The following is a 27704-nucleotide window of genomic DNA, read 5'->3' as shown; positions in this document are numbered from 1 at the left end:
AGTCAAAATATCTTTTCTCTGGGTGCGTATAAATAAAAAAAATTTCAAAAAAAAAACAATTTATTTTTGGGATATTCTCTGTTATTTTAGTATTATTATAAAAACTCGGGGAAAATTATGTTTGAATTAAAAATTAAATTCACAATTTTAAACACATATTTAGTTTTATAAAACTTAGTTCATAAAAATTATATGTATTATATGTTTAAACAAAGTTTGTTTACATTGAATAACTACTTATTTGATTTAATTAAAACTTTGATGCAATTTCAACAAATTTTGCGTTCGAAAAAAGAATTTGATTATTTGTGGCAAATTTTTAGTTGAACCAAACAAATGTTTGATAGCAATGCCTTTATTTTTGAACCAAAATTTGGTTGTTTCAAATAAATTTTTCACTGACTGAAATAATAATTACTAATAATAACTAATTTTACCGATGCTAATGAATTAGTTAATAGTTAATTCCAGATAACTAATTTCCAAGCTAAATTTACTTTAAGGTTATGTGAAAAAGCTAATATAATTAGTTTAAACTTAAATTTCCAGTATAATTAATTAATTAATAAATTAATTCATTCAGTAAATCAAATTTGTCTATTTTTGTAATTTTTCAAAATATTTTTTTATTTCATTAACACTGTTAACTTCAAAGTATCAAAATTGCAATGAATTGATACCAAAAATGTGGATCAAACAAAAAATTGATCCAAATTTTTGGCATCAATTTGATCCACTTTAGTATCAATATATGATAATTTAAAGAAAACTGTGTTTGCAATTTTGCATTTGTATTTTTTTTTGTATCTTTTTTTATATTTTAATAAATTTTTTTTATTTTAATTTCTTGTTATGATTTTTAGAGATATTTTTATATTTTCTTTTAATTTTTCACTAATAAAATTCGAGAGGCTTTTGAGTATATATATATATATGAATGAAGTCGAAAGCGTGAGAGTTGAGTTGAATTATTTAATTTATAAATTTTAATCAAATGTACTTTTTAAAATAGAAGAAACGTTTATTGTTAATATTTAACGACTTTTTAAACTTTAGTTCGCTTTATTTATTGAAATGTACTACAATTTAAAATTTTATTTCATGAATCGAATGTTTTGTTTACTTCTTTAAATTGTAACAATTTCTTTACTGTTTAAACTGTAATTATTTACTTGTTTGCATTATAAAATAATTCTAAGAATTCGTTTTATATCGGTTTAAAAATTTTTGTTTTCAGTTTTTATCGTTTTTCACATTTTTATTTCTATTTTAAGATTTTTTTTTCATTTCTAAAAATTTTAGTAGATTACGTTTTATTTTGTTTTAATGGTTTTTTTTGTAGTTATTTTCATTTATATTTAGATTAAATAAAATTTTTGTTTCTTTTTCACTTCTCCTAGTTTCTAATTTTTGATTCTTGAATTATTCTCTCTAAATTTGAATTAGTAATAAAAATGTTTACTAAATTGAATTAGTGACTGACTTTTTGCTTTTGAATTCGTAAATTCAATTCATTTTACTGATAAGTAGTAATTTCTACTAATTTATTAGTCAATTTTACTAATTTATTAGTTAAATTTACTAATTAAAAAAAAAAATATTTTTAAATTTATTCAAAAGCAAAAAGTCAGTCACTAATTCAAATTAGTAAACATTTTTCCAAATTCAAATTTCGAGAGTTAGTTTCTTTATTATTCTATTTTAATCACCTGACACTTGGTCGAGAACAAATTTTCCTTATTTCGCAATTTTTTTTTTTTAACCACTTTTTTTTCCAATCATTTTTAATTTGAATATTTAATTGTTCGATTCTATAATTTTTTCTCCTTAAGCGCGACTATATATTTCGATTGTTTTCAAACATTCGCGCACTTCATACTTGAGAACTTATTCCTTAATTTTTTATTTTCCCAATGTTGGATTTTCTTTGATAGATTTTGAATTTTAATGTTGGAAATTATTTCCCCAAATTTCAGTGTTGATATTTTCTTCACTAATTTAAAAATTATTCTCTCCTTCTGGGTGGAAAAATATTCCCTCTGTATTAGATTAAAAATTCTATTCTCTCTAAATCTGAATTAGTAAAAATTACTAATTTGAATTAGTGACTGATTTTTTGTTTACTTTCTTTTTACTAACTTTTTGTTTAATAAATAAATAGTAATTTCTACTAATTTATTAGCAATTTCTACTAATCTATTAGTAATTTCTACTAATCTATTAGTAATTTCTACTAATTCAAAAGCAGTCACTAATTAAGTAGTAATTCAGTCACTAATTCAAATTAGTAAACTAATTTGAAATTTATTATTAATTTAAATTTAGAAGGCAGAATTTTTTTTTTTTTTTGATAAAGAAAAAAATAAATGCGGAAGTCAATTGCTCTTCACGACATGGGTAGGTGTCGAGTCGATTAGGTGCGTTAATTAACAGCCGCAACTCGAAACGTTCCCGATGACTTGTTTATGTTGAAAAAAGTTTCTTTTTTTGTAATTAAGATTTTCGAGATATTTACCAAATAGTTGTTTTTTAAAATTGTTTAAATGTTTTGCAAAAATCGATGGGGAGGGGGGGGGGGCGATTTTTTTCACAATCAGTGAGCAGGAACTACGAGTAAAAAATAATTTTCTTCATTAAACTCGAAATGGTGAAAATTTGAAATTAGGATTTATTTTTTTTTTTTCACGACTTGGCGATTTTTCACGATTTCGCGATATTTTTTCGGTAACTTTTATTTTATTATAATCTTCAAGTCGAACTTGAGGAGAACTCACAAAGCTCGATTAATATCGAGAATTAAAAATCACTTTGATTGGAAGCACGAGGAACATGTGACACGCACTGACACTGCTGGCAAAACGGAAAAAAAGACACTTTGCGTGTTGTCGAATGATATTTACCTTGCTACATGTAAAATGAATAAGAGAGCCTGCCGGAATCGAACGAAGGAAGGCTCAACCGGCCCACAGTGACGTCGCCGGCCTACTGTCAGCTCAGCGCTCGCTCGGTTCCGCAGTCAACTAACCTACCGTGGTGTGCACACACAATCAAACTTCTTGGTGATGAGCCTCTCTTCGAATCAATTCCCTCCTCCCACGCAACCCTCCCCAATAATTACTGGTAAATTCTTCATTTATCAAATTTTGAATTTACACACTGAAATCTAATTGATTTCGCATTTATTTAGAGGAATTTTGCCATTTATTGACAATCGCGATTATGATTCGCGTAGTAGTCAGGTGTAAAACATTCACGCGCGCGCAACGGGAAAACACACACCCGCAACTACTTGGACACAAACACACACTCACTCACTCACTCACTCGCATGCAGAAATTGTGTTCTTGCGAATCTCGATTCTCGCGCGATTCGTAGCGGATTGGACTGAAAAAAAAGAATCAGTCCGAAAGGGGGGAGGAGACGCATCACGCACTGCGTAAAACGCAGAGCACGAGAGATAATTATTTATCGTGCGATCCCGAGTACCACCTGACCTCGAGTCACGAATTCGAATTTAGCACCCAGAGAAGTTTTTTATTTTTTATTTTTATTATTATCCACTTTGTTTTTTTTTTTTACATTAAAAATTAACTTTTTTTTTTCTTTTTGCTTTTTCAAATTCTGCAAAAACATCTTCAAGATGCAATTTTTATAAAATGATATCTGTGATGAAACATTTTTTGCATTTTCGAAAATTCACATTTATTCGCAACTTTTGACCTAGTTTTCATCTACAAGAACTATTTAAACTTATTTCGCTTTGGAATTTCTTGAAAATTTCATTGGAATATTGCATTCGTACAGTGTAAAAAACAAAGTCTTAAAGTACTTATACAGCTGAAAAGGTGTTTTTTTCTTAAATACCACTCGTTTTTGTGCTTAAAATAAAAATAAGACCAATTTTAGGTCTTAAAATCAGTTTTATATTCGTAAATTCAGTCAATATTTTGACTAATGTTAAAAATGTCTTAAAATACAGCCAAAATGTGTTTTTTCTTAAATTCAACTCATATTTGGGCTTAAATAAATTTAAGAGAATTTTACGTCTTAAAATCAAGTTTTCTATTAAGAAATTTACTCAATATTTGGATTAATGTTAAAACAAACAAAGTCTTAAAGTACTTTACGACTCAAATACTTATTTTTTCTTGAATTCAACTCATTTTTAGACTTAATATAAAATTAAGAAAATTTAAGGTCTTAAAATAGGTTTTCTATCCAAAAATTCAGCCAATATTTGAACTAATGTAAAAACAAACTCTTAAAATACAACTCAAACTTGTTTTTTCATAAATCCAACTCATTTTTGTGCTTAAAATAAAATTAAGACAATTTCATGTCTTAAAATCAGTTTCCTATTCAGAAGTTTAGTCACTATTTGGACGAATGTAAAAACAAAGTCTTAAAATATAACTTTTAATATATAATTTGTATCATCCACATTCCTGGAATATTAAAACTTTCAACATTTGGAATATTTCTTTGGCACAATGTAAAAATATTACATATTAGAATGTTACAATTGAAATACTATAAAAATATTTGGAATGTTTCTTTGCGATTGATAATATCTTTTAAAAAATAATTGAAATTTTGATAAATTCTTCAAATAAGAATTGAAATTTGAGAAAATCTTTAAATATATTTAAAATTTAATAAAATCTTCTAGAAATAATTGACATTTGATAAAATAATTTTGAAAAATAATTGAAATTTAGTAAAATGTGCGAGAAATAATTAAAATTTGTTAAAATCTCAATTGAATTTTAGTAAAATCTTTGAAAAATAGTTGAATTTTGATAAAATCTTCGAGAAATAATTGAAATTTTATAAAATAATTTAAAAAATAATTGAAATTTTGTAAAATCTTCGAGAAATAATTAAAATTTGTTAAAATCTCAATTGAATTTTGGTAAAATCTTTGAAAAATAATTGAATTTTGATAAAATCTTTAAAAAATAATTGAAATTTGATAAAATAATTTAAAAAAATAATTAAAATTTGGTAAAATCTTTGAGAAATAATTAAAATTTGTTAAAATCTCAATTGAATTTTGGTAAAATCTTTGAAAAATAATTGAATTTTGATAAAATCTTTTAAAAAATAATTGAAATTTGATAAAATCTTTAAGAAATAATTGAAATTTTATAAAATCATTTAAATAAATAATTAAAATTTGGTAAAATCTTTGAGAAATAATTAAAATTTGTTAAAATCTTTTAAAAAATAATTGAATTTTAGTAAAATTTTCGAAAAATAATTAAAATTTGTTAAAATCTTTTAAAAAATAATTGAATTTTTGTAAAATCTTTGAAAAATAATTGAAATTTGTTAAAATATTTAAAAAATAATTGAAATTTGATTGAATTTTTGAAAAATAATTGAAATTTGGTAAAATCTTTGAAAAATTGCAATTGAATATTCTCAGAATATTTGAAAGGAATATTCCAGATCGGATATTTCAATTTTGCTGAAATATTCAAGGAATTTAAAAGGAATATATGATGGTGCGGTAAAACTTTAAAATTCAATCGATTAAAAGAATATACAATAGGAAAAATTTGAAAGTGAAATAAAATAAAAAGTTGTAAAAATGATAAAATTGGAATAAATTGGAAAAATACTAACTGTTAGAAAAAATATTGTCGGTAATTGGAAAAAAATGGAAGAATAATTGGGGCTTGTTGAGCTTCGGGGAGCTAAAAAGAAAGAAGAAAAAAGAAAAGAGAAAAAAAAAATATTTAGAAAATCTACTCAACCAGGTGGCGCGGAAGGCCGCTGATGCTTCAACTTGAGCTTAGATGCACGCAAACAGATATTTGCTCTTGAAGTGTGCTCATATGTATATGCATATATACGCACAAGTGTATAACTGCGTCGATATACCACGTCTATACATATTCTTAGGTAATGCAAATAGCGCCTGGTTCTAAACTGCGAGCGTGTCTCGTGGATAGGACACAAGAGCCTAATATCTATACATGTATATACACGTGCATACGTGTACGAGCATTTGCGACGTACTTATATGATTCTCTACCGTGTGTCTCGTTTATATCAAAATATATATTAAACTCGGCAAATTTTTTTTTTTTTTTTTTTTTTTTTTTTTTTATATTAATTCTCTTTCTCACTTTATTCTAATTTTTCATTTTTTAAATGTATACTTGTTGCCAAACTTCAATAATTTACACGAATATGTTGAACATTTTTTCTATAAAATTTAACTAGTGAATTTAATTTAAAAACGATAGTTTCTAAATTAGACTGCAACATAATGTAATATTACCTGAAATTAATACTGTGCCATTAATTTTAATATAAATATAAAATTATTTTCAAAAAATCTAAAAAAAAAGTTGTCAACATTTTAATTTCAATTTCAATAGCAAAATTATTCGACAAAAATCAATTATTTTTAGGAATTTTAGTCAAATTCATTGCAAAATTCAATTATTTTAAAAAGTCCCTATATTCATCACAAGAATTCAATTATTTTCAAAATTAATAAAATTTTTCTCAAAAATTCAAATATTTTCCAAAAATTTTTTAAAATAGTCAACATATCAATTTTAATAACAAAATACTTCGGCAAAATTCAATTATATTCAGAAATTTTTATAAAATTCCTTATGAAATTCAATTATTTTCCATAAATAACAATATTCATCACAAGAATTCAATTATTTTCGAAATTAATAAAGTTCTTCGCAAGAATTCAACTATTTATGAAAATTTTAATAATATTCGTTGCAAGAATTAACTTATTTTCAAAATTAATAAAATTCTTCGCAAAAACTCAATTATTTAAAAAAAACTAAAAAAAATTAACAACATTTGAACTATCTTTATAAATAAAAAGCAAAATTATTCGACAAAATTCAATTATTTTTAGGAATTTTAATAAAATTCATTGCAAAATTCAATTATTTTCATAAATCATAATATTCATCACAAGAATTCAATTATATTCAAAATTAATCAAATTTTTCTCAAAAATTAAAATATTTAAAAAAAATTTTTTTAATTCAATTATTTAAATCAATTTTGCCAAAGTTTTACAAGATTATTCAATTATTTTCTAGAATAATGAAAATTTCACAGAAATTCAATTATTAAAAATTGAAGTTGCATTTAAAAATTTTAATAAAATTGTTCGTATCAATTCAATTATTTTAAAAAATTTTGAGAAAATTATTTTCAATTATTTTCAATTATTTTCATAAAACAATAAAAATTTCACAAGAATTCAATTATTTACAATTTTTTAAATAAATTTCTCTGCAATAATTCGGTTATTATTATAAATAATATAAAATTTTTACAGGGATTCAATTATTTTCGTAAATAATAAACTTACTTTCTGATACTTTTTGATATTCCTATACTTAATATTCTACTATCCTTTTTTAATTATTATTATTATTATTATTATTATTATTATTATTATTATTATTATTATTATTATTATTATTTTTATTATTATTATTATTATTATTATTATTATTATTATTTTTATTTTTATTATATTTTATATTTATTATAATTGTTTAATGTACAAAGTTAAACGCTAAAATATCGCAATGTTGCCGATAAGAAAAAATATGTTAATATAAAAACGTGTTAATCTCATTGGAAAAAAAGAATAAAAATTTATATGACATTTATTAACTTACATCTTCTAAAGGATTGATTAACTGCAGACAACTGTGGACATAATTAGTCAATAACTTAACTTAATTCGTTGATAAACAAACAAGTATGTTCGTATAAACATTATCATCATTTAAAATTCGCGTAACTGTACGATTATTAAATTCAAGTTCAAGCCTTTCTTATGCAGTACGCACTCGTGTTTACGCTCACAGAGATGACAGTTATATACAAACAACAATTGCACATGTATTGTACATTAATGATATACGTTCACGAAGCTCGTAGATAAGAATGTATCGCTTAGTGTTAATATTTTTTTTTTTTTTATTTTTTCTTGTTGCGTCCACGTCAGATAGATGTGTCACGATTGATTTTCCATATGACTTTTTAGTTTTGTTTTCGAAAATTCATTTTTACTTTTGGAATTATTTTTCTAAAGACATTTTGCTATACCTATACTCAGAAAACAATTGGCCCATAATGCCAATGCTATTGAATTCAATTTTTAGAAGCAATCATTTCTGTAATGAATTTTGTATAAAAAAAATTTTTTTTAATTAAAAATTACGGACCATTTACAAACCGCAATTGAGGCCTTGGATCCAATAACTCGCCCGACGCTCGAAGGCATAAAAAATTCAAATTTTTAACGATTTTAATCTAAAACCTTTTCAAAATTCAATTATTTCTAAAAATTTACGCTCTAATGCTTTTAAAATTCAATTATAATCTAAAATTTTAACTGAAATCCATTTTTAAAACAATTTTTATTAGAAAATTCTACTAGAATTCAATTATTTAATTAAACAAAAATAATTTATTGAATAATTGAAAATGAAATTGAAAATAATGATTAAATTAAAGTAAAGAAACTAATATCAAAATCATTTTAAATAATTGTGTATTAAAAATAATTGAATTCTTGCAACAATTATTATATTAAAATTTTTAAAATAAATTGAATTTATGCGTTGAATTTTATTATTTATGTAAATTAATTGAATTCTTAGGAAGTTTATTAATATTTTTTAAACAATTGAATTCTTGCGGAGAGTTTTATTATTTTTAAAAATAATTGAATTTTCAGGAAATTTATTAAACTTTAAAAAAAATAATTGAAAAGAAGAATTTTATTATTTTTAAAAATAATTGAATTCATAGGAAGTTTATTAAAATTTAAAAAAAATAATTGAATTCCTCAGAAGAATTTTATTATTTTCAAATATAATTGAATTCATAGGAAGTTTATTAAACTTTAAAAAAAATAATTGAAAAGAAGAATTTTATTATTTTTAAAAATAATTGAATTCTTAGGAAGTTTATTAAACTTTAAAAAAAATAATTGAAAAGAAGAATTTTATTATTTTTAAAAATAATTGAATTCTATGGAAGTTTATTAAAATTTTAAAAAATAATTGAATTCCTCAGAAGAATTTTATTATTTTCAAATATAATTGAATTCATAGGAAGTTTATTAAACTTTAAAAAAAATAATTGAAAAGAAGAATTTTATTATTTTTAAAAATAATTGAATTCTATGGAAGTTTATTAAAATTTTAAAAAATAATTGAATTTCTCAAAAGAATTTTATTATTTTCAAATATAATTGAATTCATAGGAAGTTTATTAAAATTTTAAAAAAATAATTGAATTCCTCAGAAGAATTTTATTATTTTCAAATATAATTGAATTCATAGGAAGTTTATTAATTTTTTAAAAATAATTGTATTCTTGCGAAGAATTTTATCTATAAATTTTTAAATAACTGAATTCTTTTGAGGAATTTGAATGAAATTTTTAAGAATTTTTTCGGGGAATTCGATTAAAACTGTATTAAAAATAATTGAAATTCTGTAATGAGTTTTATTATTTTTTAAAAATAATTAAAGGCTTGTGTAGAATTTTATTAAACTTTTTTAAATAATTGAATTCTTTTGGAAAATTTTATAAAAATAGTAGACATTAAAAATCATTGAATTGAGAAAAATTTAATTTAGTCGTACACTGAAAAAAAAATTTATTTGCTTTAAATAACTGATTAATTGACTATTATCAATTAAATATTTACTTGAATTAAATAATATTTATTGGAGTCAATTAAATGGCTCAATTCATATTTGCTTCAAATACTGAAATTATTGAATCAAATATATGAATTGAACCATTTGATTGACTTCATAATAAATATTATTTGATTGAATTAAATATTCAATTGATAATAGTCAATTGATCGGTTATTTGAATCAAATAATTTTTGTTTTTCAGTGTAATAATAAGAGTGATAAGTTTACTTGGGAAAATGATGTTGGGAATTAAAGAGAATTCTATTCAGAAGAAGAAAGATTGATCCAAGTTAAAATCACTTGGCAGGTAGGAGAATAAAAAATTTATATAAATCTATTAAAAGTCTTAGATGTAGCACGTGTTCCTGATGTTGGAGAATATGAGAGGGAAAGAGTGAAAGAGAGAGAAGGGGAATATGCAAGTACATATAACTATTGGCTGCACATAATCGAGTATTACAATGCGCGTTGCGTGAACGGAACCCAGTGCCGCAATCACTGCAGATCGTTCTATAATCTGATTTTTCTTTGCAAAATCACAGCATGTGTGCGAGTCGCCTTCGCACGTGAGAAATTAGGTAACGCATCGTTCGTCTCGTCAAGTGGACGGAACTTTGCAATATTTCCACCACTAAACCGGAGACCTTCCGCAATAAACTCTTTATTTCATTACTTTAATTTTATTTAATTCATTAAATTCAAAAATAATTTATAAATACTATTACTCATTCATTAATTTCTATCATTCACTATCTAAATAATGTCTCTCTACTCTTTTTAAACAATTTTATTACTCTCTAAACTTTTTTCATTTAATTTAATTTTTTTTTTTTTTTTTTTTTTTTTTTTTTTTTTTAATTTTGATTTTGATTTTTCATTTAATTGCCGAACCTGCTCTATTGAGTTAGTAAAAAATAAGAGATGTAAATATATTTATCAATCTAAAAATAGTATTCGATCTAAAAAAGTAATTTTTTTTTTGTATTAATTGAAAAACGATCGAATTTCAAGAGCGAGCGCGAGCGCGAAGGGAAAACGCAACGTTAATATCGTAGATTCGCGCGGTTTATTTTTAGGAAGTATGCGTAATATTGGCGCGTGTGCAACGCGCTATCCTGCAAGTAGTAGCCTCGGAATTTCAAAACATCTGATGCCTATAATGCATTAGACATTTTGTCTATTAAATCCCCAGCTACAAATATAACATACACTTCCGTAAATTTGAAATTAGAAAATCAAAATATGAGACAAGAATAAATTTTAATATACTTTCGAATTTATTACCCGCAGGATTAATTTATTTACATAAAAATAATGAAAATCTATAAATAATTAAAATCTGTAAAGTACTCTAAGAGTTAAAACAAAAAAATTAATTTTTTTTGCCCCTGATTTCCAGACAAAATTTTCACTTTTCCATAAGTATTTCTAACTTTTCTCCAAAAATTCAATTATATTTACTGAAATTTTTTATTAAAATTCTTCTCTATATCAGAATTTCTAATAATTAAATTTAAATAATCTAAAATTTCAAATTGAAACCTTTGAAATTCAATTATTTCTAAAAATTATTGACTTCTAAACGCAATTGCGTTTAGAAATCATTGAAGTCATTGAAAATTTCAATTATTTTTCAAAATTTTAACTAAATTAATAATTGTAACTTATTCTTCAAAATTCAATTAATTTCAAAAAGAATTTTAATTAAAATTTTTCTATGTTCAACAAAGTTTTTAATCAAATTCATTCGAAAATTTCAAATTATAGAAAAAAAAAATTGAAATAATTTCAAAAGAAAAAATTTAAATAAACTGCTTGAAATAAATTAATTATAGGTACAGAATTGTTATTCAATTGTTTATTATTTTAATTTTTATTAAATTGTAAAATATTAAAAATTCAGATTATCTAAAATTCTAACTAAAATTCATTTTTAATTCAATTTTTGTTGGAAAATTATACGAGAATTCAATTATTTAAATAAAATAAATAATTCATTGAATAAAATTGAATTCACATAAAAATAATATCAACTAATTTTTAAATAATTTACTTCTTTGACGAATTTTAATAAAATTTTTAGGAATAATTACATTTTTCGAGGAGTTTGATTAAAATTGTATTAAAAATAATTGAATTCCTAAAAATAATTTATATTATTTATGATAATAAATCATTGAATTAAGGAAAGTTTTTGAAAATAATTGAAATTTTGCTAAGAATTTTATCAAAATTTTGTTAAATAATTGAATTGATACGAAGAATTTTATTAATTTTTTTTTTAAATAATTGATTTCTAAAAAGGAATTTCATAAAAATCATTGTTAATAATTTTATTATTTATGAAAATAATTAAATGTTTTTGCGTAGAGTTATATCAAAAATTTTTTTTAAATAATTGAATTCATTACAATTTATTAAAATAGAAGATACCAAGAATCATTGAATTTAAGAAACTTTTTAAATGTAATTGAAATTTATTACTTTTGAAAATAATTGAATTCTTGTGATGAATATTGTTATTTATGAAAATAATTAAATTTTGCAATTTTGTTATTGAAATTGAAATTGAAATGTTGACAATTTTTCTCAGTTTTTTGGAAAATAATTGAATTTCTGCGAAGAATTTTATTAATTTTGAAAATAATTGAATTCTTGTCATGAATATTGTGACTTATATAAATAATTGAATTTTGCAATGAATTTTATTAAAAATCCTAAAAATAATTGAATTTTGCCGAATTGAAATTGAAATTGAAATGTTGACAATTTTTTTTTAGTTTTTTGGAAAATAATTGAATTTTTGCGAAGAATTTTATTAATTTTGAAAATAATTGAATTCTTGTGATGAATATTGTGATTTATGAAAATAATTGAATTTTGCAATGAATTTTACTAAAATCCCTAAAAATAATTGAATATTTTGTCGAATTGAAATTGAAATTGAAATGTTGACAATTTTTTTTTTAGTTTTTTGGAAAATAATTTAATTTCAGCGAAGAATATTATTAATTTAAAAAATAATTGAATTCTTGTGATGAATATTGTAATTTATGAAAATGATTGAATTTTGCCGAATTAAAATTAAAATTGAAATTGAAATTGAAATTGAAATGTTGACAATTTTTTTTTTAATTTTTTGAAAAATAATTGAATTTTTGCGAAGAATTTTATTAATTTTGAAAATAATTGAACTCTTGTGATGAATATTGTGATTTATAAAAATAATTGAATTTTGCAATGAATTTTACTAAAATTCTTGAAAACAATTGAATTTTGCCGAATTGAAATTGAAATTGAGATTGAAATTGAAATGTTGACAATTTTTTTTTAGGTTTTTGGAAAATAATTGAATTTTTGCCAAGAATTTTATTAATTTTGATAATAATTGAATTCTTGTGATGAATATTGTTATTTATGAAAATAATTGAATTTTGCAATTTTGTTATTGAAATTGAAATTGAAATGTTGACAATTTTTCTTAGTTTTTTGGAAAATAATTTAATTTCAGCGAAGAATATTATTAATTTAAAAAATAATTGAATTCTTGTGATGAATATTGTGATTTATGAAAATAATTGAATTTTGCAATGAGTTTTATTAAAGTTCCTGAAAATAATTGAATTTTGCCGAATTGAAATTGAAATTGAAATGTTGACAATTTTTCTTAGTTTTTTTGGAAAATAATTGAATTTCTGCAAAGAATTTTATTAATTTTCAAAATAATTGAATTCTTGTGATGAATATTGTGATTTATGAAAATAATTGAATTTTGCAATGAGTTTTATTAAAGTTCCTGAAAATAATTGAATTTTGCCGAATTGAAATTGAAATTGAAATGTTGACAATTTTTCTTAGTTTTTTTTGGAAAATAATTGAATTTCTGCAAAGAATTTTATTAATTTTCAAAATAATTGAATAATGAATTATATATATTAAAAAAAATTTGAATAATTTCGAAAGAAATTATTAAAAATTTTTTATAATCTGAGTTCTTTAAAATTTCTAATTAAATTCATTAAAAATTGAAATTTTCTAAAATTTGAAATTAAAACTTTGTGAAATTCGTCATATTTATAAAACTTGTAAACTCAACTCTAATTAAATTCAATTAATTTTGAAATATTTAAGTAAAATTATTAATTAAATATTTTATAAGTAATAATTTTATAATATATATAGTTGTTCAAGAATTAAGTTATTTAAAAAGTAGTTATTGTCCGAACTAGAAAAAATTGAAGGGTTTGCATTAGAATTCGTGCGGTAATTTCATAGTTTATGAGGCAAACAAACTTTTCCCTGCTAAAAAAATAAAGACTAATAAAATTATTCTTATTTTTATCCCCTTCATCTTATCAATTCCAACTGTCAGATGTTCCTTTTTCGCTTTTCTCTTTTCTTACAAACAAAAGAACAAATAGAGTTTAAAGATTACATTTCCTTTTTACAGAAGGTGCATTATTTGTGATGCTCAAAAAAAAAAAAAAAAAAAAAAAAAAAAAAATGCCCAACTCTTCGTTTTGTCTCTATGCGTTTCTAAGTGTGTTCTATTTCCATTCACGTGCATATATGCTGGTTCTAGCTTCTTAGAAACTCTTTCTTGATCACGATAGAAGATCGATAGTCGATTTGCAGAGGCTGCTTTGGCATAAAGGAGAGCGTGCATGTCGTTTATACTTAATCGAACAACCAACAATGGAGGGTCGTATCTACTTTTGCATTTTTTAAAACAAGCAATGCCTATACTCTAGCTTTCCCAATCGGTGATACTCGACAGCACGCAAAACGTATAGGTATCGTTTCGACGATTACGTAATTCCGATAGAGAAATACTATATATATATATATATATAATCGTTGCTTCTCTCGTAGTTCATCGAATTTTCCATATTTTATGCATTTTCCTTCTTGACTCACACGTGATTCTTTTGTCATTCTTTGAAGAATTTTTTTTCATTCAGCAGCGAATGAAATGTTGTACGAAACATTTTGTTACACACCATAGTATTGTAGCTGATAGAATATATTATATAAAATAATAACTTTCCATGTGATAAGAATGTAACAATGTAGAAAAATGGTAAAAGTGCTTCCTAAATATAGAAATCAAAATATCTTGACAAATATTAAATACTCACTCTAATAGCAAGTATTTATAAAAATCCCAAATATCGAAATTCACAGAAACAAAAATTAAGAAAGGACTTTTTATTTGTCGATGAGAATTTCTATAAAAACCGGTGGTAGGTATTTTATTATTTGAAAATAATTTTATGTGTCGCTAACAGAATAGCACACGACTGTGATGTTGGAAATAACATTAATTATGCCCGGGGCTTCCAATTTCAATTCTTGTAATTGTTAAATTGCATTTATCAGAATGAATGTCGGACGAATAATAACTTTTTTATAAACAATGATTAATCTCACTAGTGTGTCAAATTTCGATTATCTCTCGGAGTAATTTTCGTGTAAAATACAATTGCCTGTTTTAAAGCTTTAATGCCATGTGTATAATCCATGACAAAATGTATATATATACATATATACATACATATACTTACACAAAAATAAATTGCAACCAATTTTTAGGCAAGTTGCCATGCACACAACTTTCAAGAGGATATAATATTACCAATGTTCCGAAATGTGATTTAAAAAGCAATTTAATATTCGTTATTTTTAAAAATTTTTAAAGGCGTTGTTTTCCTGTTTTTGTAAAAAATGACTAAATTCAGTTGTAGCTGAGATTATTTTTGATTCATTTTTTGTCTCAATTTGATATCTGAGGCGAAAAATGTGAGACTATGCAACTTAAAATTATATCAAAATAGAAATTTTACTTAAAATAGAAATTCAATTATTTTTAAAAATTCACGCTATATTGCTTTTAATATTCAATTATTATCTAAAATTTTAACTAAAATTCATTTTTATAAAATGAAAATCAATTTTTATTAGAAAATTCTACTAGAATTCAATTATTTAAATACAAATAAAATGCGAATAAATAATTTATGGAATAATTCAATGTTTCTTATAATTGAAGCCTCATAAAGAATTTTAACAAATTTTAAATAATTGAATTGTTTTTGACGAATTTTAATAAAAATTTTAAGAATTATAACATTTTTGAAGAAGTTTGATTAAAATTGTATTGAAATTAATTGTAATTCTACGATGAGTTTTATTATTTATGAAAATAATTGAACTCCTAAAAAGAATTTTATTATTTATAAAAATAATTAAATGTTTGCCAAGAATTTTATTCAAATTTTAGAAAATAATTGAATTTCGGAGAAGAATTTTATTTCTTGCAAAAATAATTGAAATTTGGCCAAGAATTTTATTCAAATTTTAGAAAATAATTGAATTTCGGAGAAGAATTTTATTTCTTGCAAAAATAATTGAAATTTGGCCAAGAATTTTATTCAAATTTTAGAAAATAATTGAATTTCGGAGAAGACTTTTATTTCTTGTAAAAATAATTGAAATTTGGCCAAGAATTTTATTAAAATTTAAGAAAATAATTGAATTTCAGAAAAGAATTTTATTGCTTGTAAAAAAATAATTGAAATTTTGACGAAAATTTTATTAAAATTTTAGAAAATAATTGAATTTCTGCGAACAATTTTAGTATTTTTTGAAAATAATTGACATTCTGCAATCATTTGTAATTTTTTTCTAAAATTCAATTTTCTTTAGTGATTTTAACTGAAATTCATTTTTTAATTAATTTTTATTAAAAAATTCTACTAGAATTCAATTATTTAAATACAAAAATAAATAATTGTTGAATATAATTGAATGTTTCTTAAAATTCAATTCTCATAAATAATCAGAAAATTTTAAATAATTAGAATTCTTTCGACGAATTTTAATAAAATTTTTAAGAATAATTTGATTTTTCGAGGAATACGATTAAAATTGTATTAAAAATTATTAAAATTCTGCAATAAGTTTTATTATTTATGAAAATAATTGAATTCCTGAAAAGAATTTTATTATTTACGCAAAAAAATTGATTTCGTGTAAAAAATTCATTAGAAAAATAATTGAATTATTGCGAAGAATTTTATAACAATTTTTTTAAATAATTGAATTCTTTTGGAAAATTTTATTAAAATAGCAGAATATTAAAAATCATTGAATTGATGAAAATTTTTAAAAATAATTGAAATTCTGCCGTGAATTTTATCAAAATTTTTTGAAATAATGAAATTGATACGAAGAATTTTATTAAAAGATTTTTTAAATAAGTTAATTCTTGCAACGAATTTTATTAAAATTTTCCTATATTGTTATTTATGAAAATAATTGAATTTTGTCGAAGAATTTTGTTATTCATTTAAAAGGATAATTGAAATGTTTACAAATTTTTTTATATTTTTTTAAAACAATTAAATTTTTGCGAAGAATTTTATTAATTTCGAAAATAATTGAATTTCATAATGAATTTTATAAAAATTTCTAAATATTATTGAATTTCGCCGAAGAATTTTGTTATGAATTTTATTAAAATTCATGAAAATAATTGAATTTTGTCGAAGGATTTTGTTATTGAAATTCAAATGGAAATGTTGACAATTTTTTTTTTGTTTTTTGGAAAATAATTAAATTTTTGCGAAGAATTTTATTAATTTTGAAAATAATTTAATTCTTCTGATGGATATTGTTATTTATAAAAAATAATTGAATTTCATAATGAATTTTATTAAAAATTTTGAAAATAATTGAATTTTGTCGAAGAATTTTGTTATTGAAATTGAAATGGAAATGTTGACAATTTTTTTTAGTTTTTTGGAAAATAATTGAGTTTTTGCGAAGAATTTTATTAATTTTGAAAATAATTGAATTCTTCTGATGGATATTGTTATTAATGAAAAATAATTGAATTTTACAATGAATTTTTTAAAAAATTCCTGAATTTAATTGAATTACGCCGAAGAATTTTGCTATTTATAAAGATAATTGAAATGTTGATGAGAATTTTTTTTTTTAATTTTTGAAAATAATTGAATTTCTGAAAAGAATTTTAATATTTATTAAAATAGGTGAATTCTTTCAGAGAATTGCGTTAAAATTAAAAAAATTGAAACTAATTTCAACAGAATTGAAATGAAAAAATTTTTCAAAAAAATACTTGAATAAATGATAATTTATTTAAGTATAAATAACTATTAAAATGTTCATTTATTTATCCATATTTCTCGACAATAAATATTTTCTTTTCTGATTTCAGGTACGCATCATCAGCCTCCAAATAGTTGATTGCCTTCGGTAGTGTCGTGTCGGTTGTGTGCAGTGATTCAAAGTGCTTAGCTCCGCGAGGGTTCGACTCTTTTTTTTTTAGTTCCGCGATCGAATCTTCATTAGAATTCTTTTTTTACCCGTTTTTCCGTTCCGAATAAATTTTTTTGGCAATCCTATTCGCGGCGCGTCGGTTTTTCGGAAATTAGCTCCGGGAGTGTTTCGAAGTTTTTTGAAAAATCGCGATCGAAGTTTTTATAGGGTGTTTCGAAAATGTTATCCTCGTTCTTTGTCTTCGTTTACATAGACAAATCGTTTCGCGCGCGTACGACTTTCTTATAATCGCGTTCGTTCTATGTTTCATCAAAGAAAAAAAAAAGTTTATTTATACGAGGGGGGGGTGGGAACAGGGCTAACTTGAATGTACTATGCCAATGAAGTGCTAAAGTTCCTATTGGGACGAGCAATTTTTCCTTCGATGAAGTAAATGTAGACGGATTTTAGGGAAAGGTTGGTCGTCTTTTCTGGGGAAATAACTGATTAGACCTGCCTATATATAAAACTATATAACCAGGAAAGTCAGTTTCTCCTTACCCGACGTAGCGGGATAGGGACGTGCTATGCTAACATAACTGCACATCATTTGTGAACTTTATTTCATTGATTTCTCGACAAGAAGAATTTGATTCGAATGAATAAATTCGCTTTGATTTTAATTTGATTTTAATTTGATTTTAATTTAACGAAAATATCAGCTAAAGTATAAAACATAAAAACAAAAAAAAACTAAAAAAATCAGCAAAAGAACCTACTTAATTAAATGCTGATAAAGATTTAAAACATATTTTAATATTTTAAATGTAGTTAATTTTTGAATATAAATTATAAATATAACTATAATTATAAATATAACCATAATTATAAATATAAAAATATAATTTTTTGTAAGTGAATTGTTCATATAATTATGCTTACTATCAACAATTAAAGTAAAAGATTATGAATTTATTAAAAAAAGAGTAAAAACTCGAAATTTGTATTTTATAATAATTTATATAATACGTTTAATCTATAATAATTTATATAATACATTTAATTTATAATAATTTATACTAATTTATAATAATTATAAATTTGTAATTTCATTGTTATCAATTTAAAATGTTTCCAAAAATTGATTATCTAATAATAATAGTTTAACCGCACATTATTTTCGATTTAAGAAAATAAAATTTCTCTAACATTTTTCGTTGTTATTCTTTAAAAAGAAAGTAAAATTGACTAAAAAGTTATAGTATTCATTTGAATCGAACTCTTCTCTGCTGGGTTTAGTAAATGGAATGAATTTTAAAAATTATGGACAAGTTACGTTGCAGATGCAAGCTGGAATAAGTTTTGGCTGATTATTTAAGGGTCTATCTTAGACATTGTACAATATGTGCGTGTCTTTGATTCACCCTTAGATATGAGTTAGGCTGGAGAAGAAGAGGACCAGGTACCAATTATATTTTTCTACTCGCGAAGAGAGTGAAGCTAGTGATTTGGACTATCGGTTCATTTTTGAAATTTATTTTTAAACTTAATTCATAACTAAATAATTAATAACTAAATAAATTCAGGCTTCGCACTCATCTACTAAAACATACTATTTACTACTTTTTTACGTTATGCTACTATTTGGGTACTTTTTATAGATTTCAGCCACTATAAGCTACTATTTCGGTTTTTTTTTTGAGAATTTCCTCTACTTTAAATTCGCTAATACTAGAAATCAAAAAACTATTCTCAAAAATTATAATCAAATTTTTTAATTTTTTTAAAACGATTCAATTATTTTTAAAAAATATTCGAAATTCTATTTTCAATATCTAGTAGGTATTTTTATGAGATTTCGCAAAAGAATTCAATTATTTGAAAAAAATTGAAAAAACTCATCCAAAATTCAATAATTTTTATAATAAAAATTACCACAGGAATTGAATTAATTCAGAATAGCATTTTCAAAAAAATTTGATACCAAAAATGTGTATGAAAACAAAAATTGAGCCAAATTTTTGGTATCAATTTGATACTTTCAAGAAAACTGTGGTATCATCAAAGAATAGTTGACATCGAAAAAAAGTTTTCTATCGACTGTTTTAATTGAAGGCATCTATATTTTAGTTGCGTGTGATATATTCCTAATGTTCTTTTAGTTTTATTATAGTTACAGTAATAGTTTTTTGTTATAGCAAGGCTCGGATTGTGCTACTTTTTCGACTTTTTTGTAAAAATATGCGACTTTTTTTTTTTTTTTAGTAAAATGCGAATGAAATTAAAAATTTTTTTTTAATTAAAAGGAAAAGGTTTGAGTCAAAAAAATGTTCTGTTACATTTATTTACAAATTTCTTTCAAATTTTTCGAAAACATCAATTATTTCTTTTTTAAATAAATATTTAATTATTATTTTTCCATAGGAAATAAAATTCCTCAAAAGATTCAAATTTAAATCTTTTTGAAATTAAAAAACTTATGAAAAATTTTTATAAAACATGAAGAAATCGATCACTCCGAGTCTTCGACTCGGAGCAATCGATGTCTTCATGTTTTATAATAATTAAAGATGACCGAGTGATAAAATTATTAATTTATATAAAAAGACTTTATAAAAAAAATTTTTTTTTTCAATTATTTTTTATGCAAATAATTGAATTATTGGAAAGAAATTTATAAAAAATTAGTAAGTAATTGAATTTTGCAGAAGAATGTTAATATTTACAAAGATAATTGAAATTTTGAAGGGAAATTAAAAAAAAAATTTTTTTGAAAATAATTGAATTTCTGTGAAGAATTTTCTTACTTTTGAAGATAATTGAATTTTGCAAAAAATCGTATCAGAACTTTTGAAAATAATTAATTTTCCAGGATGAATTTTATTTTTTATGAAGATAATAAAAATTTCAACGAGGAATTTAAAAAAAATTTTGAAAATAATTGAATTTCTGCGAAGAATTTGATTACTTTTGAAAATAATTGAAATTCTAGGATGAATTTTATTATTTATAAAGATAATTGAAATTTTGACAAGAATTTTATTAAAATTCTTTGCAAATAATTGAATTTCAGTGAAGAATTTTATTATTCACAAAGATAATTGAAATTTTGAACAGATTTTTTTTAAAAAGTGTTTAAAAGTAATTGAATTTTGCAGAAGAATTTTGATATTTATAAACATAATTGAAATTTTGAGGAGAATTTAAAAAACAATTTTTGAAAACAATGAAATTTTTATGATGAATTTTATTATTTATAAAATTTTGGCGAAAATTTTTAAAAAAATTTTGAATATAATTGAATTTTTTCGAAGAATTTTATTTCTTTTGAAAATAATTGAATTTCAGAGAAGAATTTTATTATTTATAGAGATAATTGAAATTTTGACAAGAATTTTATTAAAATTTTTGTTAAATAATTGAATTTCGAAGAAGAATTTTATTATTTATAAAAATAATTGACATTTTAAAGAGAATTTAAAAAAAAATGTTAAAAATACGTAATTAAAATTTAGCAATGAATTTTATTAAATTTTTAAAAATTTTATTCCTGATTTTTTGAGATTAATGTATCTGTTGTTGAGAAATGTGATTTTTTTTACAATTTTCACAATTTCGTGTTTTTTTTGTCGTTTTTTCTAAAATTTCATGCGACTTTTTTGGAAATTTTATGCGACTTTTCTTGACTTTTGTTGTAAATTTATGCGACTAAAGCGACTTTTTTTGAGTCTTAAAGACGATCCGAGCCCTGGTTATAGTTGTAGTAATAGTTTTGTATTTTGTTACAAGATGTCTAAATGTTTCTTCGATGTAGTATAATAATTTTAAAAGCACAACATACGGGAAATGAATAAAAGACTGTTCCTAAAGAACTTTTGTTCTTCTTTTTAATTAGTACAAAGTTTACAGAGGTGAATCTCGCCACTTGATATAATAGGAAAAAGGGTACAATACACATTTAAAAACGTGCGTTAAAAATTTTTATCCATCATTCACGCCACTGACCTAGTCTACCTTACGCTCCGTTGGCTAAATGCGAGAGGAGAAATTCGTGTTGGGAAAAGATCTATACACCAATACGTATTTAAAATGTGTATACGTACATTTCCCATTTGCAGATGAATAAAAATGTTCCTACGCATGTGTATGTCTCTCGGTTTAAATGTCGTAGTTGAAAAGAGAAAAATAGAGGAAAACTTGGGAAGAGAGGAAAAAGGAGAGTCTGTGTCTGGCAAACGAGTCTGGGCCTGCGTAACGACGCGTACACGCCGATGCAATGCAGCGAGAGGGGTGTAAGGCGAAAGGGGTTTTGCGAGGAGGATAAAGGCAAGAGAAAGAGAAAGAGGGAGAGAGAGAATACGGAAGGCTACGATTGATCCGTGGTCGCTCTTCGTCCTCCCGCAACCCTCATCGACCCTCACCAAATTCGATGTACACTTTAGCGTCTTTTGCTCTGCAATAACTACCATTCATATACACTAAACTTTTACATCAGTTCATTATCAAGATATTTCTTGTACTTTTCTGCTAATTTCTACTATACTTACAATCGCTTCTTTCTTCACCAATCAATTCTTATATAATTCTTCGCAACACTTCTAATTCCTTTTTATCTCTCATATTCATCTCAATTTATTGTTCTAAACCCTCTTCAGTATAAGTTCTGTTAATTTATTTTTAAGAACTATTCTTCTGAATCCTCCTCTTAAGAAAATTTTTCTAAATGTTTAAAAAATTTATAAACAGCATGTGACTGTGGATATAAATATTTTCTTTTGGATTAGAATAGAAGAGAGTTTGGTCAAGAGCATAAAAATGGGATATTGTTTTTTTATTAAGAGTAAGACCCCCATGGTGATAACACACCTAACCGTCGAGCTGAGTTGTTTTATGGGGACCAGCGCAGAGTTTACGTAGAATCGTAGACATCTCACGATCTAACCTCACCTAACCTCTGTCCTAGCCTTTTCTAGCTGAAGCCTAGCTTAGAGCTAGTGTAGGAGAAGTGCACTCCACCATTCTGCACGGACGTCTGCCTGGTATTGATCTCGGCTCAGCTACCGGCTACCTTCACCCACTAATAATTCTTGTCAGTCTCCCAAAGTCTCTGGCCCATCTCTCGCCAGTTTGCCCCTTGAGACAATTCACACACACAGGAAAAAAAAAAAAAAAAAAAAAAAAAAAAAATGAAGAAAAGGTTAAAATTATTCGTGTTAAGCTTTCGGAAATTTCACGTCTTCTTTAAACTTATTCTACAATTTATTTTTCGGAAGGAAATTTTCATCTTAATAATCATCTTAGTTCATTCTAATTCATCTGGTTTTCAAATCTTTGAAATATTTCAGTGTCCAGACTTTGATTTTTAATAATTAAATAATTCCGACTAAAAAACGAATCATAACAAATTCGTTGTTTGTATGAATTTGATATCCGCACAAAAATTATGGAAGTAAATAATTAATAACATTCTTCGCAAAAAATTCAATTATTTTCAAAAAAAGTAAAACAAAAAAAATTGTCAAAGTTTCAATTTTAATAGCAAAATTCTTCGACAAAATTCAATTATTTTCAGGAATTTTAATAAAATTCATTGCAAAATTCAATTATTTTCATAAATAACAATATTCATCACAAAAATTTCGAATAAAAAAAAAAAAAAAAAAAAAAAAAAAAAATTTCATAAATTACAATATTCTTCACAAGAATTCAATTATTTTCCAAAAAACTAAGAAAAATTGTGAACACTTCAATTTCAATTCGACAAAATTCAATTATTTTCAGGAATTTTAATAAAATTCATTGCAAAATTCAATTATTTTCAGGAATTTTAATAAAATTCATTGCAAAATTCAATTATTTTTATAAATCACAATATTCATCACAAGAATTCAATTGTTTTCAAAATTAATAAAATTCTCCGCAAAAATTCAATTATTTTCCAAAAAACTAAAAAAAAAATTGTCAACATTTTCATTTAAACTAGCGACATGTACCTCACTCGCTAACGCTCGTTCGGTTGTATTTAAACTCATTTGTTTTTACTTATTTATTTTTATTTCTTTGAACTAAGTAAATATTTACTGGACATAAATATTTTAATTTATGGTATCAAATAAATAGTTATTTGAACCAAATACAAATTACTTAAGTCAATTAAATGGAATAATTTGATCTAATAAATATTGCTTTAAATCAATTATGAAAATTATTGGATTCAATAATGCATATTATTATTAGATTTTCACGGCAGCAAATGCTGACTGAGTATAGAAAAATTGTTCACGACGCTCTTTGCCAACATTGCTTTTTTGACATAAACTTGAAAAAAATTATAAAAAATGTTTATGAATGTTTATAAACATAAATTTATTGAATAAAATTAATATTTTACTTTTCAGTTATTCATTTTTTATTTTTATTTAATTTAATAATAATTTAACATAATTGTCTAATTTTATAAATAATAAATTATTTAAACAAATTAAAATTATAAACAAAATTTAAACTTTAATGTCAACAATAATTTGGTTCTTATTAAAATACTATTATACTTCTAACTATGAATAAAAAATTATTAAAAATTACCACTTGTAAAATGTTAAATGCAATAAGTAAAGTTATTTAATTCTATTATTAAAAATTTAGTTTTTTATTACCGTCAACCGGGACTATTTTGTGCACCAAATAGCTTTTTTTTATTTAAAGATTTATTTAAATTCAGAATTAAGAGAATAAAGAAAATCAACTTTTGATGTATGTTGTGGACATCCTTCTGAAGGTTTCCTATAAATTTTGCAAAGAAAAAAATTTTTTTGTCTTAGTTATAGTCATTGAAAGTCGTGCACACAATAACTCCCGGGATGGGGCTATTTTGTGCATCGAACTTTGTTTTTCTATAATGTTGCGTAAACAATTTTTTTAATCGTTTCTGCTTTATGAAATCTTTTGTGTATATATTTGAGAGTAAATTAAAAAAAGAATGACCTAGTAAAATTTTTTTTGTAGATATATTGTACAAAAAATGTAAAATAAAGCACTAAAATTTTGCTAAAATCTGGATTTACTAAAAGTTAACAATCTTTCTTTAAATTGTATATTACGCAGATATTAAATAACATTTTCTTCTTTTTTAATATATATTTTATAATAATATACTAATATAATTATAAAATGATCGTTTAAACACTTATAAATAACTTTAAAACATCATTTCAATAGGAGCTTTTTTAATGGTTTTGAATGATATTTTTAAATAACTTGAAATAAATATTTTTAAGGTTAAATAGATAAGAATTTAATATCTAATATGATTTTCAAGTTATTTTAAGAGAAACGAGAAAATAGTTTTAAAACTAATTTTAAAAACTTATAAATATTAATTAATGTTCATTTTTTGAGGTTGCGTTGTGCACCGGTAGAGCTTTTAATCGTTTTAATGATTTTAATTAACGTATTTACAGTTTTTTGACAGAAAAGTAAGACAAAAATGTATAAAAATGATAAACAGAATCTTCTTTACTTACTAAATAAAATATTTATGAAAAATATTTTATTTTTTTAAGTGCACAAAATAGCCCCATGGAATCCTGGTTTTTCAGTTTTTTCCACTTTTCTCTTAAAATAATGAATAAAAAGTTAGCGCATTACGTATGTATCATCACAACACAATTGAAAACAAATATCTAACTCAGTTTATGAGATACATAAAAACTCTAGAAGATCTGGTATAATTTTTCCGAACTTTCAAAATTTTTGACACAAATTTTCCGTTTTTAGGAATTTTTTTCTCTTAATTGCCAAAGAATTAAATAATAACATTTAGTGCTCTCTATTGTCATGTAATAAAACTTTCATTTCACAAAATAGCAGATTAAAATAATTCATTTTAATAATTTTTTTCATTAAAAAACTCGCGTGCACAAAATAGCCCCCGGATGCACAAAATAGCCCCAGTTGACGGTATTTCTAACGTATCTTTTTTTTCTCATCTTTGATTCAAAAATTGTAAGTCTAAATGATACAGAGATGTTAAGGCAATGTTTCACCGTAATATTAATATAGTATTCCAAGGTAATGTTGAATGAATATTAAGGGAATATTCCCTGAAAATATTCCAAAATTTCATACTTTGAAAAAATTTGACTTTTTTTCTCTTTATCTTCTTTTTTTTAGTAAAAACGAATTCAATGGTATTTTCAACATATTAAATATTAGCTGGGAACATTCCCTCAACATCACCCTGGAATATTCCATTAATATTACGGTGGAACATTCCTTCAACATCATCCTGGAATATTACTTCGATATTACCATGGAACATTCCCTAAATGTTATCTTGGAATATTCCTGTGCGGCAGACATTTTAATATTACTTTAAGATCTTTAGAACATTCCACTGGAATATTCCCAATATGAAATGCATTATTCCCTTCAATTTAAGGTACTACTACACATTAGAATTTAAAAAAATTTTATTTTTTTTATTGTATTTTTTAACTCCTTATGGCTTTAGAAAACACCTCCTAAAGTATTTAAAACCAATTGTAAAAAATAAAAGTAAATTTTTCAAAAAATATTCAATTAATGTAAAAAGTCATTGACAAATTAAGTAAGGCTTTAAGGGGATGGTGGGGTCCAGCTTTTTGTTACGACCAGTAGAAACATTGGTACTAATGTATGTAACAGTGTCTGAAATAAAAAAAATGGTGGTGTTTCAATTTGCAAAAGAATTTTAGGTAATTTATGGATGGCCTCTAACGATACATATAAGTTTAAACGCGTTTTTCTCAAAATAACGTTTTCTCAAATTGCGGATAGTTTATCTCTGAATCTACTAAACCGATTTTAATAAATAATAACTCGTTTTGTTTGTTAGCATGTCCTGTGTGAGAATTTACCAGAAAATGGTCAAAAAATTAAAAAAAGACATTTTTGCAGACTAGAAAAATACTGAAAAACCTAGTGTATTTTGACAAAAATTATTCAAACATCTGCTATTTTTTTATTTTAGTCCATTTTTCATTAATGGTGGTAGATTTCTACACGGAGAAAAATGAAAAAATGATTTATGCAGTCAGTGTAGTACTCCTTTATAGAATAATATGTGACAGGTACACACTATAGTATTAGAAGTTTCATAGCTAAACACTTTGGGACTCAACACAAGTTATTCCATTCATCAGCTTAAACAAGACTGTTTATATAGTCTAAGAGGGAATAAGAGTATACAAAATTGGAATGAGAAATTACTTTCTCACGTCCCACATAGCACAATAGTATGAGGTAAGGTTATGTTGAGTACTAATCGTAAGGCACATAAGGTTACACAATATTGCTGCGGTAGACCTGAGGTGAACTAAAAACTTCCGCCATGGAGGTAAGGTTACATGTTAGGGTGTGGTGAGTATATATGATAAGGCCATGGTAACCTTACACGTTAAGGTTAAGGTAACCTTACACGTTAAGGTTGATGTAACCTTACACGTTAAGGTTGAGGTAACGTTACATGTTAAGGTTGAGGTAAGGTTACATGTCAAGGTTGAGGTAAGGTAATTATTAAGTTGTAAGGTTGAGGTAAGGTTGTGATAAATTTACCAGTTATGGAAAATATTGAAAAAATAATTAATAAATAAATATTCAATTAAAAAGTTAGTTTGTTGCTCTTCTCTATTTTGGAAACCTGACATGAAGCAGAAAATTTTA

At 23.6% G+C, this 27704-nt stretch overlaps 1 protein-coding gene across 5 annotated transcripts in view; it reads right to left on the bottom strand.

Moving 5' to 3' along the window:
- LOC122506494 (protein bric-a-brac 2-like) overlaps window positions 1-27704 on the bottom strand; it is a 296899-nt gene that overhangs the window by 98935 nt on the left and 170260 nt on the right. Inside the window, exon 1 of one of the 5 annotated variants that reach the window (XM_043618714.1) lies at window positions 7677-7891. The exons of 1 other annotated variant lie outside the window; for it this stretch is intronic. The gene's annotated coding sequence lies outside the window, so the exon portion shown is untranslated. Of the gene's footprint in view, window positions 1-2900; window positions 3663-7676; window positions 7892-27704 lie in introns of those variants that run through there. 3 more of the 5 variants (XM_043618713.1, XM_043618711.1, XM_043618715.1) reach the window with 3 other exon arrangements.

The sequence above is a fragment of the Leptopilina heterotoma genome, unplaced genomic scaffold (genome assembly GCF_015476425.1).
Source record: "Leptopilina heterotoma isolate Lh14 unplaced genomic scaffold, ASM1547642v1 Lhet_42, whole genome shotgun sequence".
Classification (NCBI taxonomy): Eukaryota; Metazoa; Arthropoda; class Insecta; order Hymenoptera; family Figitidae; genus Leptopilina; species Leptopilina heterotoma.
The sequence above is the reverse complement of the archived record's forward strand: the minus strand, read 5'-3'. Positions and strand labels throughout refer to the sequence as shown.